The 17,851-nt window shown below is 46.5% G+C and overlaps 1 protein-coding gene across 2 annotated transcripts in view; it reads right to left on the bottom strand.

Moving 5' to 3' along the window:
• The window catches only part of B4GALT5 (beta-1,4-galactosyltransferase 5), a 239,746-nt gene that overhangs the window by 113,264 nt on the left and 108,631 nt on the right, over positions 1 to 17,851 (bottom strand). The gene's annotated exons all lie outside the window — the stretch shown is intronic.

Genomic DNA, 17,851 nt, shown 5'->3' with positions numbered 1-17,851 from the left:
TTTCTGCAGTCATATTTACCCGGTGAGCAATAGTGAAATGATGGAGGAAAGGGTAGGGCAAACCGCATTAAATCACTTGAACCACCATTGTATTGTGCCAGTAAATGTCATTAACGGTGCCAACTTTTTGTAAGGAAATGACAACTGTTTGATGCACGTTTGGTTCATTTAGTTTTCATGTGAAATTGAAATCTGTTCTACACCCACACGTAACGCTACAAGGTGTAGCCTTTATTTCAAGGAGGTGGCAGAAACAGCGTTTTGTGGGGCGGAGTTGGGTGTCAAAAAAAAAGGGCTTCCTTCGCAAAGAATAAAGACAACGCCTGGGAAGATGACTACCTCAGTCTCACAAATGTTAACCTATGCTTCACTGGAGTGAGGTCTTCCATGTCTAGCCTACGTGTAGGCCAGCGTGCAAAATGTGCATTCACCACTAGCCCTTGGCTAGTGATATAGGACTCCTGGTGAGTAAGAAATGGTGAGCTGTGTGCATGTACATAATTGAGGTGGCAAGGGACTTTTATGGCTGGCTCATAGCTTGACATTTTAATGTTTGCCCGCTGGTGTAGGATAAAGGGACTGAACAGTGTCAAAATTAACAGGATTGATACTGCTTAAGTGTAGCCTGTGACCCCATGGGGACCAGCTATTAGGGGCTACATGCTTGTCCCCGAAGGGAACCCCTAGAAATGAAGACGCAGACACCAGAGTAATAAAAGTATGTTATTTGATGTGTAGCGTGTTTTTGGTTATGGGTGGGCTTTGTGCGCCTACCATGGGGCTGTATGGAATGTGCCATGGAAAAGGGCAGAACAGAAATCCCCTGCCAAGAATGGGCTGGCTAGGGGAGAAAAGAACCCTGAGGAAAAAAGACAGCGAGGAAGATAAAGAAAGAAAAAAAAGACTATCCTGGCGGAGGGGTTGCTATCCCGAGCATACCCCCAGGGCCTCATACATCTGTAGCACTAGGCGACATGTGGGGGTGCCCTCCAGAGACTAAACCATGGGGCCGAGCCGCTTATGCCAAACAGGCCCAGCATTATCAAGGGCCCAGGGGCCATACAAGGTGCTGCCTAGGCCGTAAAAAGAACAGCCCAGCCCAGGTTGCCCGGCCGTGCCCCAGACTTCCTGCCTCATGGCTAGCAAGACATTAAAGTCCTCCAAGGCTGCATATTCCAGGAACAGCCGGGGGTGTGAAGCGCAGCTTAGTCAGCTCCACCCAGGAAGTTGAAGGGGAGAATGTAAGCCCGGGCTGGCCTCGCCGTCCATTCCAGGTGAAGAGGAGGAAGTAAGTCCCGGGCTGCTCTGTTGGGCAGCCCAGGTGAAGGAAAGCCCCAGGCCACCAAGCAGAGCAGCCGGGTGAAGGCCTGCGGCCCGCCCCTTGCATTCATGAAATAGGAGCGCCATTTTCAAGATTTAGCGAACGTAAAGTTAAATAGCAAAAATGGTGTGGGTTGTTTTTGTTAAGTAAGAACTTTATTTTTTTAAGTATGTGTAGCATGGCAACATGCCGCAACTTCCACGTCGCCATCCAAAAAGAGGGGCAACCTAGAGGTCTGAAATCCTGCACTGAAACATGCCCACCTGCAGTTATTAAGGTTTCCAGCTTTGAAGTGCACAAATCTGAGGCTGATTTATAAGCAGTACATACTTTCCAATGATATGTTGAACCTCTTTCTATTAAGTCTTTCCATTTACATGTATTCCCCTTTTCCTTTCATTCTATCCCTTTTTTTCATCATTTTTATTTTTCCTACTTCTCTTCTGCAAGTATGCCACTTGCCTGAACGTCTGCACGTATTTTTGGTAGCAAATCAGACCTTTGCAAATGCACACATATACATAGATTTTTCACAAGCTCAAGGTAGAACCTGGATTGGTATGTTCCCTGCATTAAAGGACAAACAACTTGAGCCTTGATTCGTATAGGCTCGTGTACTGGTCTAGAACCGCTCTGCCTTCTTCTGCTCCCCAATAGACCACGGTATGGTTACCCAGGCGGGACCACATTAGGCCACTATAGCGGGACTCAAGTCGAGGCTCCACGCGGTTGAACAGAGTCCCCCCACTTTTTTCAGAGGGCACCTTAATATGCAAATTTTGGGTGAAATCACATTCAATTAGTATGTTAAAGTGTCCCCCTGTTTCTTTTTCTTTAGGACTTGACACCTTAATATACAGAGAAGCCAATGCATTCCAAGATCATTATGGGGGTGGTGGGTGCTGTACAAAACCTTATTGGCATAACATAATGGTACCTTCCGTGCTAAAGGTCCCGAATCCCCAAAACACGAGTAAAGAGCAACAACCACCCCTAAAAGACATCGCACAGATACCCATAGCTGCCACGTTCGCCAGTCGCATGCGTGCTACCTACAGCCCGTCCTGATTTATTTTCCTGTTGCATGCTGGGACTTGTTTTCCAAATTGTAGATATAGGCCTACAATCCCCAGCATGCACTGGGAAAAGACTTGAGGCGTAACGCATGGAACTGGGAAACTTGGCAGCTATGTATACCATGTTAGTCTCCTTTAGTTATAAATGAAATCAGGGTCCAGCACACAATCCAAAACTCCTAGTGCTTCAAACATGGATGGTTTGGCCACCTCATGGCAACCAGGCAACATAAAGCCAAGCCATCCTTATCAGACTAGTAACAGCGCCAACGCCATTGGGCATGGCTTTTAAATGGTATCAGGTAATATTATCCCCACCAAAAATATCGCCGGTTATGTTGTCGTCAGGAACAGCCATAGGTGATTTTTAGTGGGGATAATATTTGGGGTTTCTGGGAGCAGGGGTTGTGGGGCAGTCCCCCGCTCCCTTTAAAATAAGATGGGGGTTGCGACGGTGTCCCCCGCATGCCTTAATATCTCTGCAAAAATATGGTAATATTTTTGCATGGCGATATTTTTGCGGGGATATAAACACATGGAACCCTTTCAATCAGGCCATCATAGATGTCAGCCATTGATGTTACCACATGGGACAATCTGCGTTGGAAACAGCACGTGTTCCACCACGTAAGGAAAGGGTGGGGAGGTGACTCGGGATGCAGCACCCAAGATAGCTTTGAAAGTTAAGCGCTTGCCTGCAGTAGCCGTGCTCAGCTTGCAGTGGCAGCCGTTAATCCCGGCAGGGCCAGGTCAATGCGTCATCCTTTCGAGATCAAGAAACAGAGAGTCAAGGGGTTGGGCAATACGAACAAATCACACCAGCACCAAGAGGAAACACCGATAGCCATGAGTGCTGCTAGATACTCATCAAGAGTATCCCCGTGTGCCCCCGTTCGTCCTTTCACAAAAAGGGCCGCGATTGGAAAAAGTATCACTGGCGCTCAGGGAGTGGATTAAAGGGCCGTGACGTCAGGAATGCCCAACACTGATCGGAATGCCGTGGCAGAGTAAGGGTAGGCAGGTGGGGGCAATAACACTGCAGAACCACTATTCCTTCCGCGCCGCCCGCGTTTTTTTCTGGAAGTAAACAGGGTGTGCCTGAAACAGCTGCTCTTCTTTGACCCCCTGCTCCCTTACGACCTATCCACTCCATACCAGTCCGAGCCCCCCCACCCCCTAGACCGAGCTGCGAACCCTTTCTTTGCCTTCTTTGTGCCATGGAGGCAGCTGGGCTGCACAAATATTATGGCAGCAAGACTGACAGCCAGGCCAATCTAGCAGAAGGGCCGTGGTGCAGGGCGCTGCACAGAACGGCATCTGCAAAGGTCGCCTAGCAACGCGACATCTCCATCTGCTGAATCACTTTCTGGCCGGCAGCTGAGTAACCCGAGAGGCCTGCTGCTCGTCGGCCGCACATGTCCGCAATGTGTCGTCAGCAATGTCAAAGGACACTTAATGGCGGCCCCTATTGCCAGTAGCAGAGCAGGTTTCCACGGGGCCGGCCTGCTGGCCCCAGAGGTGCCCGCCACGCGGTAATAAATTCAACCAACAGCTTGGAACCCCAAAGGCCTTGCAGCACCTGGGGACGGATGTTCAGCAGCCAGGCACTAAACGTAGCGAAACCTAGTAGTATCTTATAGAGGGGGGCACAACTTTCTAGCAAATAGCATTATACACTTAGCAATTCCTTTTCTATGCAGCATGAGTTGGTCCTTTTAGACCAGCATTAGACAGGGGTCTTCCTATTATCGCACGGCCTTCCGTCTCATACGACCATTCCTTATTGATTTTTAGAAGGTTCTTGTTAGAATCTTATAAGATCTTATGTAAATCCTACTTCAAACTCCTAAGATCTTAAAAGAATCAGTACGTATTTTGGCGTCAAAGGTTCTTGTAATAGATGGGAGCCTGCAATACCCGTATGCAAGCCTGGAAATACTGTTCTTATTACAGGCCCGTTGTGACATCAAAACTGGCCTGTAAGAAAATGACATCGCAACGGTTAATACGCTTCAGTTGTGGTCTCACAATGCCTGCTGCCTGAGCCAGCACAGAGCAGAACTTCAGCGGTCACTGCTGCACTTAAAAGCCGGGGCAAGCTTTGCAAGTGCTGTGCTTGCAAAATAGTTTTCTGTGACACTTTACAGACAGTAGTTATGGTAGGTCTTTTAATGTGTGCACTTCTGGAGTTTAACACATGTGAGCAAGAATCAGCATTGCATGTTTTTAACTTATTTTACACCACAACATGCAAACGTTGTTCGACTCATTTTAATAAACTAATTGATTTATTTTTCTGCAACACGTCGCAAGCTGCATAATAGCTCGTTGAAATTCAAACATTCCGCATTAGTGAAAATCATGCCTTGCTCCAGGAGATCGGAAGCTCGGAGGTGGAGTTAGAGGAAAATCCCAATAAAGTAAAAACCAGATTAAAAGACTGGGATTGGCTACAAACACTTCAGGAGGCGGCCAAAAACAAACTTACCAAGCATCTCCCAGCGAACTTACAAAAGGTCAACGTTGCGGTTGAATACCTCTCAACTTTCCCCAACAAGGGCATCAGAACAACTTTCTTAAGAGCTCGACTAAACCTTTTAAAAACGAATGAGATCCTGGCAATAAGAAGAAACTCCATAACCAATTTATGCCGATTCTGCAAGACAGAAGACATCGTGGAAACAGTAAGGCATTTGCTCCTGTCGTGTAAAGGCACAACCACTAATAGGCAAACTCACATGGGCCACCTATTGACAGACTCGTATATCCTTGATGAAACGTACTGGTGGAACCAGCTGATGAACGGAAAAACAACGAAAACTGTGATCGCCGTCGTAAGATATTTTCAAAGCCTGGGCTTGGATAGCATGGTTAATGGCTCTTCAGGAAAAGGATTAAGAACATAGTCTTTCGCATCGGGATCATGATATCATTAGTAAACAAATATTTTATTCAATAACAAGACAATGGAATCAGAAATCTTGTAAAAATTGTACTATACAGTTAAGACAAGAATAATAAAAAAATTAAAATAAATTCTGCATTAGTTCTACGGAGCAGCAAATGCAAGATCTCTTACAATAGATTAAGCAAGAGGCAGATAGTAAAGGGGATAACAACGTGTGGCCATGTATTATAAGGAATAAAATACCCACAACCGTACAGGTTCCATGTAATAATGTCGCCACAAAAATCTCGCCATGCAAAAATATTGCCGAAAAATGGCTGTTTTTTGTGGCAACATTATTGCATGGAACATGCGGGTGACACCCCCGCAACCTCCCTGTCCCCATATATATGGTCACCCATATAATATCGCTGCAACCTTTTCCCGGCGATATTATTTACGGCGACCATATATATGGGGATAATATTACCTGATACCACCGTACGTACGCCGCTCTCGATAGTCAGCTCGTCCCCACTTGATCTTACTCCCTCGTCTGATATTACATTTCTCAAATGATTGCTGGGACTACGTTTTGAACGGGATGTTTCAACACTCCTTTATATGACACTACATTAGGTCTGCCCGGACCAGAGGCGCTGCTAGGGGGGTCTGAGAGGGCTATAGCCCCAGGTCTTTTGGTTGTAGCCCCGGATAGAAGCTCAGGGGCTACAACCAAAAGGCTATAGCTAGCCCTGAGTCCCACCAGTCCCGACATTAGCTGAGCTCCTGATCTTTTCCAGACCTAGCAACACCCCTTGCCCGGACCCTTGTCAATATTAGCCTCATACACCTAACACACTAAGTAGCAATGTCTGGAAGAAACTGTGGTAGAGGTCGGGTTTGGTGCCAGTGGGGCAAAGCACTCCTCATGGCTCATCAGTCAGTTGTACGTTACACCTTTGTGGACGTCAAGAGGGCACTTTTGGATGTCAAAGGCAAATGAAGGGGTGCAACCCCCACCACAGAGCCCCTGTCCTTGCTTCACCAGTGTAAAGATATACTGCCCACTAGCACGGAAGACCACTTCTCGTTTCCTTGCTCAGGCCGTCTACTCCTGACATGCAAAGCCTACTGGTCTACAAGCCCCGCCCAAGTAGTCAGTGATGGGGTCAGAGGTGAGTGAAGAGCGTGAATAGGCGCAGTCACCATTTTGAATATCCCAGTACATCTGCCAGCAAAGAATAAACAGGTGCCAAACGAATGGTAAACATGGCGGGCACCTACCAATGCCTTAATTGGAATTGAAGGGGTGCCTACAGCAGGGTTTGAAATTGAGGGGAGCTCGGTGCTATGTAGCTCCTGGTTGAAGCTTAGAAGAGCCTGGTTAGCTTGGCACCAAAAGCTACCAGGGGTTACTTTTGGCTCCCCCGGCCAATGGATGTCGAACATGCACACCCATGTGAAATTAACAGTGTGAATTTCAAACAATTCCCAAATAAACATTAGGATGTATCTATATGACATTTAAAGCATAAGGGGTCATATACAATCGACAAAACAATATATATGCATCTTATCTGGAAGTTAGATTTATAGAGCGCTATGCCCTCCCTCCTGGTGACTGGTTAATGCTGGATACCAAGGAGCTGCTTGTAGGTCCTGCTGATCCAATCTTAATTTCGAGCCCTGCTACAGCATCACAAAAGGGGCCTAGGCAAAGAAGCAAGGGGGCACCATCAAGTAATTATTTACTTGTGTGTTGGGCAACATGATGCAGTTGGCAGCTGCCTTGAAGCCTGCTCAGAGTTTAGCCTTTACACATTAGGCATGCTCAACATACTGCTTACATATTTTGATCTGCATAACGGAGTAAACGAGGAACAGAATGATTCAGTTTCTTTCCGCGTGTATAAATCCCTTTGCTATTATAGTGGTCAAAGTTCTTGTATGCACTCACCATTTTGCCAAATAAGTGGAGTGAGGCTCAGAAATAAGCTGAAATGCCAAACTGGTGAGCTATATGCCTGGCTAGGAGCTTAGAACTTGAAATGTTTACCTCTGTCCATTATGCAATTACGCTAATGTGGGGAAGCTGGGGTTGGTCTCAATTCTAGGATTCAGATCATCGCCTACAACATTTTAGAGTCAGAAAAACAGTGGCGGCAGGTGACATTTTTATATTTGGAAGGATACGCTCCTCCCTTCCCCCACTGAACATTGTTTTCATAATGGGTTAATATGATGCATTTTACAGCAAACTGTTAAAAACGGAGTAAAAGAGCCACATAGTTTACAATAGGTTTTGTCAGGTAAGATATGAAAAAACATTTGGCAAATCACCAACAGTACCCAGGAGCATTTTCCATTGCATTTCCGTGATGGTTTTGGCCATTACATGCCAGTAGTCAGCCACTGTAAAAAGAACTGTTCATGCTGACTGTGCCCATACATGTTCATGCTGGCTGCACGGATACATGCAAGTACTCCCACAGAGGAACACACTTGTTTGCTTTGCCCATAATGCCAATCGCTATACTATAAGAAAATGTGTTCATGCTTGCTCTGCCAATGTATGCAGTAACAAATGCAATGACACCAAGAAAACATGTCAAGGCTGGCTGCACCAATGTAGGCTAGCATGGTCATGGGAAGCTCATGTTGGCTTTAGCCACATTGCCATAGTAAGAAAACATAACCTTGCTGCTTGCATGCACCAATTATCCCCAAATCCAGGCTTGCCTGGACACACATTCAAACTCTTTCACACTAGCAGACATGCACCCAGCACTGCTTCCCTTCACACATGCACTCAGAACATTCACACAGCATTTTCATTCACAAGTGCACTCCCTCCCAAACACACCACACTGCATCTGTAAGTGCACTTTCCGCTCTAGCATATGTGCATACAAAGAGACTTCTTTATAGGATTGGAAAAGGGGCACTTGCCACGGGTCCCCAATTTTGAGGGGTGCCCCAAAAGGTTGCCTGGGTTAAAGAAATCAGTTTCCATTGTTCACCAACTATAAATGGCACACGTCAGTATATTTTTGGGCATGCTGCTAAGGTTTACCTATTGCCTGTCTGTTGTTGACAAGTACATTCAGCTCTGTTCAATTCAACCTGTAATGCTTTCTGTGTTCACAGCGATATACATAGTTTGTGTACTCACTACTGCACAACTGTAGCATTTCAGTGGGCATCATATTCATCATGTGTAATAGCCAAAGCTGAAATGCATATTGATACATTTGAGTGCTGTGATGGTTCAGAAGAAAGCTCACATGTTAATCACTCATTGCAGAGATCTGTGTTCATATGCAAGATTACAAAACCAAATTTCAGCAAGCCCAGCTCAGCCTTCCCTATGTCTGAAGTTGATAAACCTGCATGTATATGTACTTTGTTTTGTAGCACACAGGTGCCATTATCAGCAAATGTACAGAGACCAGATAGCAGTTGCTGTAAAAACAAGCATAGCATCAGTATGGTGAAGGGCTAGAACTCTGTTTCATCAGACAGGTGGTTAGAAAAACCCAGGCAACCAACCCCTTTGATGAGTATAAAATGTTAGTCTGGAGAGGTGATTAGGTAATCAAATTCAAGACTTAAACCAATGAGTTCATGTTCATATCCTGGCTTTGCCAGCAAATGATACAGTGATCCTGGACAAATCATCTTACATCACTCAGTAATGTGCTGTCTTCTGTGAAAAGGTTTGCTTTCTCACATGCTCGTGGCATTGTTTTAGCCCATCACTTGCTCTTTCTTTTTATATATGCCATTTGAGTGGAAGAGGTTTTAGACGGAAGAAAGTGGAGCAGATATCATAGGCCTCTGACAAGCATATTTAAAGGTCTGCGCATTTGACACAAAATAAGGTTTGCTTTTTTGTACAATTCAAAGGTTTATCTGCACGTTTATAAATACCAATTTCACAAGTCTGCGTTTTGGGCATGTTTAAAGCTTTAGAATACGAAAGAGAAACCCAGACACAATATTTTGAGATGACATAGATTAATAGAATACTGGTACTTGTATACTTCCCTTTATATGTTAAAATGAAGCTGGAATCATTCCCGTTTTACATAATCTGCTTCAGTAACATTTTGTTTTTAAAAATGGTCATGGTGGGTTATGCGACTTGTCGACTTTCCAAGTCAGTTCTATAAAATTTAATTATTTTAGTTCACGTAAGAATTAGGAAAGAAAGTGGAAAAGTGCATATATTGCTGAGTGGTCACAAATGCCAGTGTCACATTTTAACCAATGTGTGATCCTCATGTAATTTAATCTCATATTGCCTAACTTGTCAAAAGTACCAGACGCTAAACCTTTCAAAATTGTCCCTCTTCAGAGTGATTTCATTCTCCGGGTATGATCGTCAAAAAAGTCTCATTCATGGTTTCACTGGCCATAGTGTTGCTTCCGCGATAATGATAGTGAGCGTTTATATATTGCAGACCACGGCCACCTGTTCCTTTGCTCTCTAATGGCAACATTACTAGAAAACCATATCCCTTTGCCAATCTCAATCTGTCTGGCTGCAGACACCTTCAGCTTCTAATCTTAATCCACTATTTATGCTACGATACGTGCAGCTTTCTACTTGCTTCCAGTTGGTGGTCTGTATCCATGCTTCAGCATTTAGCATTCCGTTATGCGACGACTCTCTATTCTGGATCATGTGCACCTTTTTCACAAATCAGTGTCCTGCATTTCTACTGTGGCCAGTACACCTCCCTCATGGCTACTATTGATGAAAAGTGTCCTGTGCCTATGCTAGCACACAAGTACCCTTATCATGGACTGCTAATGTTGCCTTTGAAATGCTACTTCTATATCATTCCGATTGCAGCAGAGGGTGCTTATTTGGATCGCTGCGGGGTAGCATATCAAGCTACGAGTGGCGATCGCCATGAGGTGGGTGCGATCGGATATTTGGATCCCTTCATTCCTTTTTGTCCCCTAACAAGTGGTCCATGTCCCAGGCCCCAAAAGTGCTTAAGATGGCCCTGTGCATACACACAAACCAGACATCCCTGCACGCATTTTATTCTTGCCGGTTCCTGACGAGCTCCAGATGTTGTGCCATCCCCCCCCCCACAACCCCCTCAGACTTCATGCAGACAGGAACTGGGAAGCAAGGATAGATTCCTGGCTCCTGGCATGCATGGTGGAGCCGGAGGGCCTCCATAGGACTGCCCCAGGGGACCTAACCATTCGAGGAGGTGCAGGGGCACCCTCATGCACATTTAGGCCTGCAGTTCCCAGCCTCCATCCTCAACGCGCCATGCATGGGTGTGGAAGCGCAGAAAAAGAAAGGCAGGGAAGAGGACCTTGACAGAAGCTCACAGCACCCTGTGAGTTAGGTAAAAGCGCTGCCTATTGCTGGGAGAGAAAAGATAAAAATACATACAACACCAGTTAAAGAGGCATCTTGATGGGAGAATTTTGTTTCCTTGGGTCTGCCACTGGAAGCAGTGCCCATCCTTCACTTTTATTTCCGGGGCCGCCGTTCCCCGCCAACCCCAACTCCTCCCAGCAGCAGTGTATTTTGGTATCACCTGCAACCCCCATGCCACGGCGCAAAGAGCATAGTTCACGGGGAGGCATCCATTTCACCGCGCACGCGCCAGGTCCATGGCGCGGCGCAGACGCGTACACACGAACGAAGATGCCCAGAAACTGCCAAATAGAATAGGGTAAAGGTCCCCTTCATATAATTTGGCGACGGCAGGAATATAAAGCAGGAGAATGAAACGCGAATCCCACTTTTTTGTTTTGTTTTTGTAACAGAGCCGCCCGAGCCATGGAGCTGGGTGTCTCATTACCGACAGCTGATGCAATGACAGCGGGTTTGTTCTCATGCGCCCTACACACAAGGGACACTTGAATGCGGGTGGAAACGATCAGGAAAGTGCCTGTCTTCCTCCGTCCAGGCTTGCAAAAAGTGGTCCTCCCTGGAGCTCCATTTGAAAGATCCCCGCCCTTCTCCGGGCCATGGCACAGTGCCGCCATCCTCGATAAAACCACGAGCGGTCCACAGCTTAGGGATGCCAAAGGCACGTAGAATTTACCAAAAGCAAATTCAGAGCAGGGGAACGGCTGGTTGGCAATCCGTGCAGCAGAAGGGCTCCAGGCGATCGTGGGGGGCGTGCGCAAACGCCGCTCCCTGGTGGGGGCGCCTCCCTAATTGCTGGCTACATCATGGATAATTTACTCCCCTGCACGGCCTGCTCCGTTGAATGAACTGCGTGGGGATCGGGTACAGTCCATCATTGCTGACATGGACACCTGCTTGGGGGATTGGGGGTCGTGTTCTATTTTAGAGTGCGGAGATGACAGGACCCGTCCTTCTACCGCTACACCAATTAACAATTCTTGTTGAGTTTTAGTAGATGCGAGAACGAGAGAGAGAGAGCCACAGATAGAAATAGATAGCGAGACAGAAGGCCTCATTACGACCCTGGAGGTAACCATGGCGCTATTAGCACCATGGTTGCCTCCAAAACCTTACCGATTCCGCCATGGTGAATGGAGCAATTACCGCCCCATTCCAAGGTTGGCGGGGCGGTAATTCCCCATTCACCATGGCCCTTCCCCATTCCCATTTTAGCCCCCATAGGGCCCAATGGGAATGGGGAAGGCGGTAGCAACGGTACCGCAAATTGTGGTACCGTTATTACCTCTAAAGTCCCTTCGCGGGTCCCGTCAGCCGTTAAGGGAGGACCCGCAAAGGGAACTCGTATTAGGGCGGTAAGGGATTACCGGTACCCTTAGAGGAAATAACGCCTTCTCACCGTGCAATAGATGCCTGTCCCCCACCCACAGGCAGGAAACCCCTACCTGGCCTCTTACCTCATACAGAAAGGGGGCACTATTTTGTGGGTTTCTTTTATTACAAAAAAGCCAAGTTGTGATGTCTTCCTAGAGGGAATGGACACAGACAGAGTGGGCAGTCCAATGCTGGGGGGCGAAAGTTTCACCGTCACCAGCCTGGCCAGACTCCCCCCCACAGGCTAGTAGTGCAAGCAGGGGTGTCTCCACCCATATTTTGACTTTGCCACGGCTTGAAACTAGAGTCGAGCTTGAGCACACCTCTTAGCCCTTGCCAGGAATGTTGCCCCGCCTCTACTTTAAAGAACACTTTTGGTTCCAATTCACAAATATACATGTTTTTCCCTAATGAAATCATGGCTGTAAAGAGATGGCATGGGGGAGGGGGATGCAAAAAGAGAAGTGACGATAGCAGCTGCAGAATAACAATCATTCTTGATAAATGGATAGCTGGTTTTTGTAGGATGGATTTAAATGGCTCTGTGGTCTTCTCCCAAATGACCAGCCCAACAAAATCCAATCTGTGAACTGCTAAGTCTGCCTCCATAACCAACTATACATATAGCATCCGGGCTCGGGCTGGCCTATAGGGCAATGCCCAAACCAAAAAAGCAAAACGCTAGTATGGGCCAGTTTTTGGGATCACAGTGTGCCACTATTTTTGGCCAATGTGGGCCAGTCTGATGAGTTACTTCACCATGCGGCTAATATTCCTGATCATTGTTGCTGAATAAACATTCTTTCAAAATTGCACAATTTGATCACATGTTATCAAAAAACTCCCTCTTGGGTACTATTCAAACAGTCTGTCACAAAAGGAACGAATTGCATTTGCAACCGTGGGCCACTTTTTCATTGGTGCCCAAGACAATTTTATGCCCCAGTCCAACCCAGATAGCAGCACAAGGGTGCAACCAGAAGGCCACAGGCACAGCAAAGCCTACACCAGAGCTCTGAATATGGGAGGCAGAAGAACATTTCAATGTGTCTTGGCTGAATTAACATTTTGTGAACTGCTGCAACACAGTCATGCTTGCTGCTCGATGCAAAGCGGGCTTTGCATCGGATGCGTTTGCAGTACTTCAAGAGGAGGAACAGCAGTTGCCTGCAACAAGACACACAACAACCTAAATAGTATAACTTTCTGCTAGTCCGGTGAGGTCTGCCAAACACCCAACCAACTATAATTGACTTTGGTGGTAGAATTAGCCAACTACAGATGTAGTGTGGACCACAGGAGACTTTCAATCATCAAAACATATCAAACCACAGTAGGACAGCGTGACATATTGGGGTCGGGGGGTTCCCCCCTGAGAAAACAGAGCCAAATGTATACTCTGGCTATGCTCTGCCTGGAGCACGGCCGTACCAATACATGGGAGGGTCTATGCCAGAAATGACCGTTCTCCCTGGGGCACAAAGCACAGCAGTGGCAGCATCACTGCCAGGTGCAACAAAATCAATTACACTGCTATTGACACTGATACCTAAAACAGAACATCCTGTGTCCATTGCACCGGGAAAACCTGACACTGCATACTCCACCAAACCAACAGCCATTAGCGATGAAATTAGAACGCGCGGGTGCTGTTCCAGGAAGCTGCTTCCCCAAGCACTGGTCATCACTGATCTGTAATGTATGGTTACCATTGGCCACGGCCGTCATACCGGTGCTGGTGGCCGCGGCATTTCACCTCATTTCAGGTCCTGCTTCTGTATCAGTGACACTAACGGTAACACCAGGGGAGTGTCTTAATCAGTGCCAGAGCATATGTCTATTCCCAGAAGACAAGCTATGCTAGATTTTGCATTTACTCAAACTGTGCCATAGCTTGCATCAAATGATCACATCTTCCCAACAAAACGGACCAGGCAGCGGGCCTGCCCCTGCCTCAGGGCCTAGCATTGGTCTGGTTTTGAACCTGCTTCCTGCATAACTCACATTTTGCTATTTCCATTGGCGGCTGCACAACACCAATCCCGGGCAGGTTCCACCCCTCTCTGCATTACAGCATAGATCACCGACTAGTCACTCCATCCAAACTTGCTCTCCATTGTGTCTCACTGGTTTGACGGCCACCAAAAAACACCATAGGCTGCTTTGCCATTGAGAAAGTTCGATATCCAGTCGAGAGCACATTTATGTATCTCCCTCCACCCCACCCCACCGCCATCACCAACTGGCTTCCCTCAATCACGCGTATAAATCAGAAGATGCTACATTCATTAATTCAAGGATCTGATCTTTCAGATGTGTTGGCATTGGAGTTGAATGCCTCCCGCAAATGCATCAAATTCAAAGCCCTGTGCTTTGCACAACATGCACACTCCATAGTATGACCTCCTTTCTATAATGCTAAATTCTACTACTACTACTACAGAAACCTCAGCTCTTCACCCAGAATCCGTCTCTCTCCACTCTCCCTTTATTTGGTGTTGAGGGTCGTGCATAAAGGTGTCGTTAATTGTCCTTAAGTCTTTGGAGCCATTCAGCTTTCAGACAAGCCCTCGAGACAGGTTTTGTTGGGTTAGAATCCTTCATTGAGTGCTAAGGACCCATAACTATAAGTTGTGTCTAGATTATATGTACATGGAGAAGGAACATTTTCAATGAGGTGTTGACGCTCATAGGGGACAAGAACATATATCCGATTGCGGTCAGCAGACCACTTCCCGAAGCGCGACGCGCGAAAGACCGCTGCCTGTTGGGCGCATGCTGCGATTTGGGGAAAGCCGTCCGGAGATGGGAAAGAAGATGGAAGGGTTGGGGGAAGAGTAAGAGAAATCAGGGGCAGCGCAGCAGGTATGTGGGGGGAAACCAGCCCCAAAATGAACACAGGGGAGGGGGTGGAGTCAGTGAAAGAGCGACCTTGGGGGGCTGGCTTCCGCAATGTTGCTTGGACATCGACCCCATTTACCAGACGCCCCAGGAAGACATTTAATTTAAGAGCTCAGTGCCTTAAATTGGCAGACCCTTAAACTGCTGAAACAAGGTTTAATCTTGGAATTGCATGAAAAGGGTGGTGGGGTGGCAAAGAGGACTACAGAAGGTTTACATACATTACAATTATTTGAGATGTAAATGGGGGGCCAAGCCAAAAAGACGGCAATGAATGGCCACTTCAGCATTCACCCATGACACCACAGTCGGCGCAGGATTGGTGCAACGTCTGAGCCAAGCATTGGTCACTGTTCTAGCAACATTGTTTGGTAAAAACTGAAGTTTGCAGATGAAATAAAATTGCCATAGTACAGTAGAGCCTGACAAAGTATCTGGAAATTATAACCTAGTGCATTTTTCCCAAATAGGGGTGAAATTCTCCTACAGGGGAGCATAGATTGATATGAGCTGCTGACCAAGAAATGTACTTGGGATCAAATATCACCCAGAGGTTTTAACCTCTGGCAAAGTGTCAGGGAGTCTATAATCAGAACAGGTGGTCGATGTCTTAGCTCTATGGCGAGGAATTATCATTGTTAACAGTGTCATTGTCATTTACACTCAGCCGAATTTGCTGCCTCCTGAGTTTTACTTCATTGAAGATCTCATTTACGCGTTCATTATCATGCGCGTGGTCTCCCCTCAATTTAAAGACCAGCTTAAAATCACCATTGTAACAGTGGCACTGCGCTTTTAGATTACCTAGGAGGTCATGAAATGGCTCAGAGTGTACGTCAAATAAAACCGGCGAAAAGGGCAGATCCCCTTTGGACAGCGCACAGCATCAAACATGGCGGCCTCAGAAATCCAGCCTTGGCTTTGTCGAATTACTGAATGACTGGTGGGTCTGCTTTTTTGCTGGCCTCGCCCGCGTCACGCCCCATGACACTCTTCAGCCAATGGCTTTGACAAAGACATTTTACATGGAATGAAGAAGTGTTATCCACCACGAGCTGAACTCCACACATCTCAGAAACCTGTAAAAGCAGAGCTTCCTTTGAGCAGCAAAGATATGGTCAGGGGAAAAAGGCCCTAGAGCTTGCAGGTGAGGTTCAAGCAGCTTTACTGGCACCCTCTCATGCTGCCAGGCGAGGCGCAAGCAGCTTTCCTGGCACCCTCTCATGCTGCAAGGTGAGGTTCAAGCAGCTTTACCGGCACCCTCTCCTGCTGCCAGTCGAGGCGCAAGCAGCTTTACTGGCACCCTCTCATGCTTGCAGGCCCATTTCAATACAACCTTATCTAAGTGGCCAATTTTTTCCCTGTTCAAGTATCTATTGCAGTTGTGGCTGTGTATAGGTGGGCAGCTGGGGCAAGCACCTGCTCACGTTGCATCACAAATATGCTCCCCTTTTACACCTTTACCTCCTGCTTTCTTTTTCTCCTATAAAGCATTATTTTTGTCCTCTTCTTTCTTCCTTATCAGCAATTTCCCTCTACTACCCTACTATCTCCAGCTAATTTTGAACACAATGTCGTCCCCTGTTCTTGCACCATTCCCTTAATCCTCCTGCCTTTTTCTTTCTCCAGTTCTGCAAAGGTTCTTTGTTATAAAGATCCCTCTCTATTCCTCATTTGATACTGGCCTGCCTTCCTTCACTTAATCTTTCCCTCCCTTGTTTACCAACGTCACACACCATTTTCCTTTACATTGCTTCACCTCCACTCCCCATTCCTCACTCACTTGCCTCCCTTCTCTCTTTCTCCTGCCCTGCTTCACCTTCATTTCTCCCTGACTCTTTAGACCTCAATTAATTTCTATTCTCCTTACACTCCTGAACCCCGTGCTCTCTATTGCCCATCCCTTGAATCCTCTTCTTGCATTTCCTCCCACTATCTTGCATCATTAACCATTGCCCGATTCTTCTGCCCTTGTTCATTCTCTGCACCCATTCACGTTTTTACCCTCACCCCACTCCCTTCAATCACCTCATCTCTTGCCTTCCCTCACTCTCAATCTCTCCCTCACGCTTCTGCCCTCCTTCACCCTCCACTCTCCTGTCCCATCAGTGTTCATGTTACCTGCTCCATCTCTGCTTTTCTCCCTCACGAACCTGCCCTTATTCCCCATCGATGTCCATTCAGGGTCCTGCAGCAGGAGCTGGAGGAGATATGGAGGCGGTGGGTTGGAGTTAACGGCTCGTTAGAGTGCCACGAGCTGTCACAAAAGGGAAAAAACTCAAAAGCACCCAGGGGACAAATGAGCAAAACGGCAATACACAAAGGGGAGTCCTCCGACTGAATCACTTAATTTTATGATTCTGTACCACCAGGCCCTTATTAAGACCTGGGCATTATTAAATACATTTTGAATCAATCCATTGGAAAGTACACACATGAATATAAAAAGGTACATTATTTATTCAGTAGGCCCATAGGTCCTACAATTTAAGACATGTATATATTTATGACTGTTTTAAATTGTGCAAATTCCCGTGTTTGGAAAATCCCACTTTAACCTTTTTACAGCAAATAAGATTTGATTCTTTGGTTGTTCACATTTGGTTGACAAAAAATGTTATTATTGTAGCATTAATCGGTCAATATGCAATATTAGGTTTGGACCACAGGGTCCAAGTGAGGATTTTCTGTCTTTGATACTTTCATATACATTTTTTTTTAAAGTGTTTGTTTCATTTGCACAATTTAAAACACCCCAAGATCACCTCAATTTAAGACTTGGGTGTTTCAGGTCTCGGGGGTGTTGTCCCTTCACCCCGCTGGTTTTCTGGTGGTGTGTCAGCAGTTTGGACGTCCTTGGTTGGACCTCTTTGCCTCCCCCTGCA

This window comes from Ambystoma mexicanum, chromosome 3p (genome assembly GCF_040938575.1).
Source record: "Ambystoma mexicanum isolate Mex_15411 chromosome 3p, UKY_AmexF1_1, whole genome shotgun sequence".
In the NCBI taxonomy this organism is placed as follows: domain Eukaryota; kingdom Metazoa; phylum Chordata; class Amphibia; order Caudata; family Ambystomatidae; genus Ambystoma; species Ambystoma mexicanum.
The sequence above is the reverse complement of the archived record's forward strand: the minus strand, read 5'-3'. Positions and strand labels throughout refer to the sequence as shown.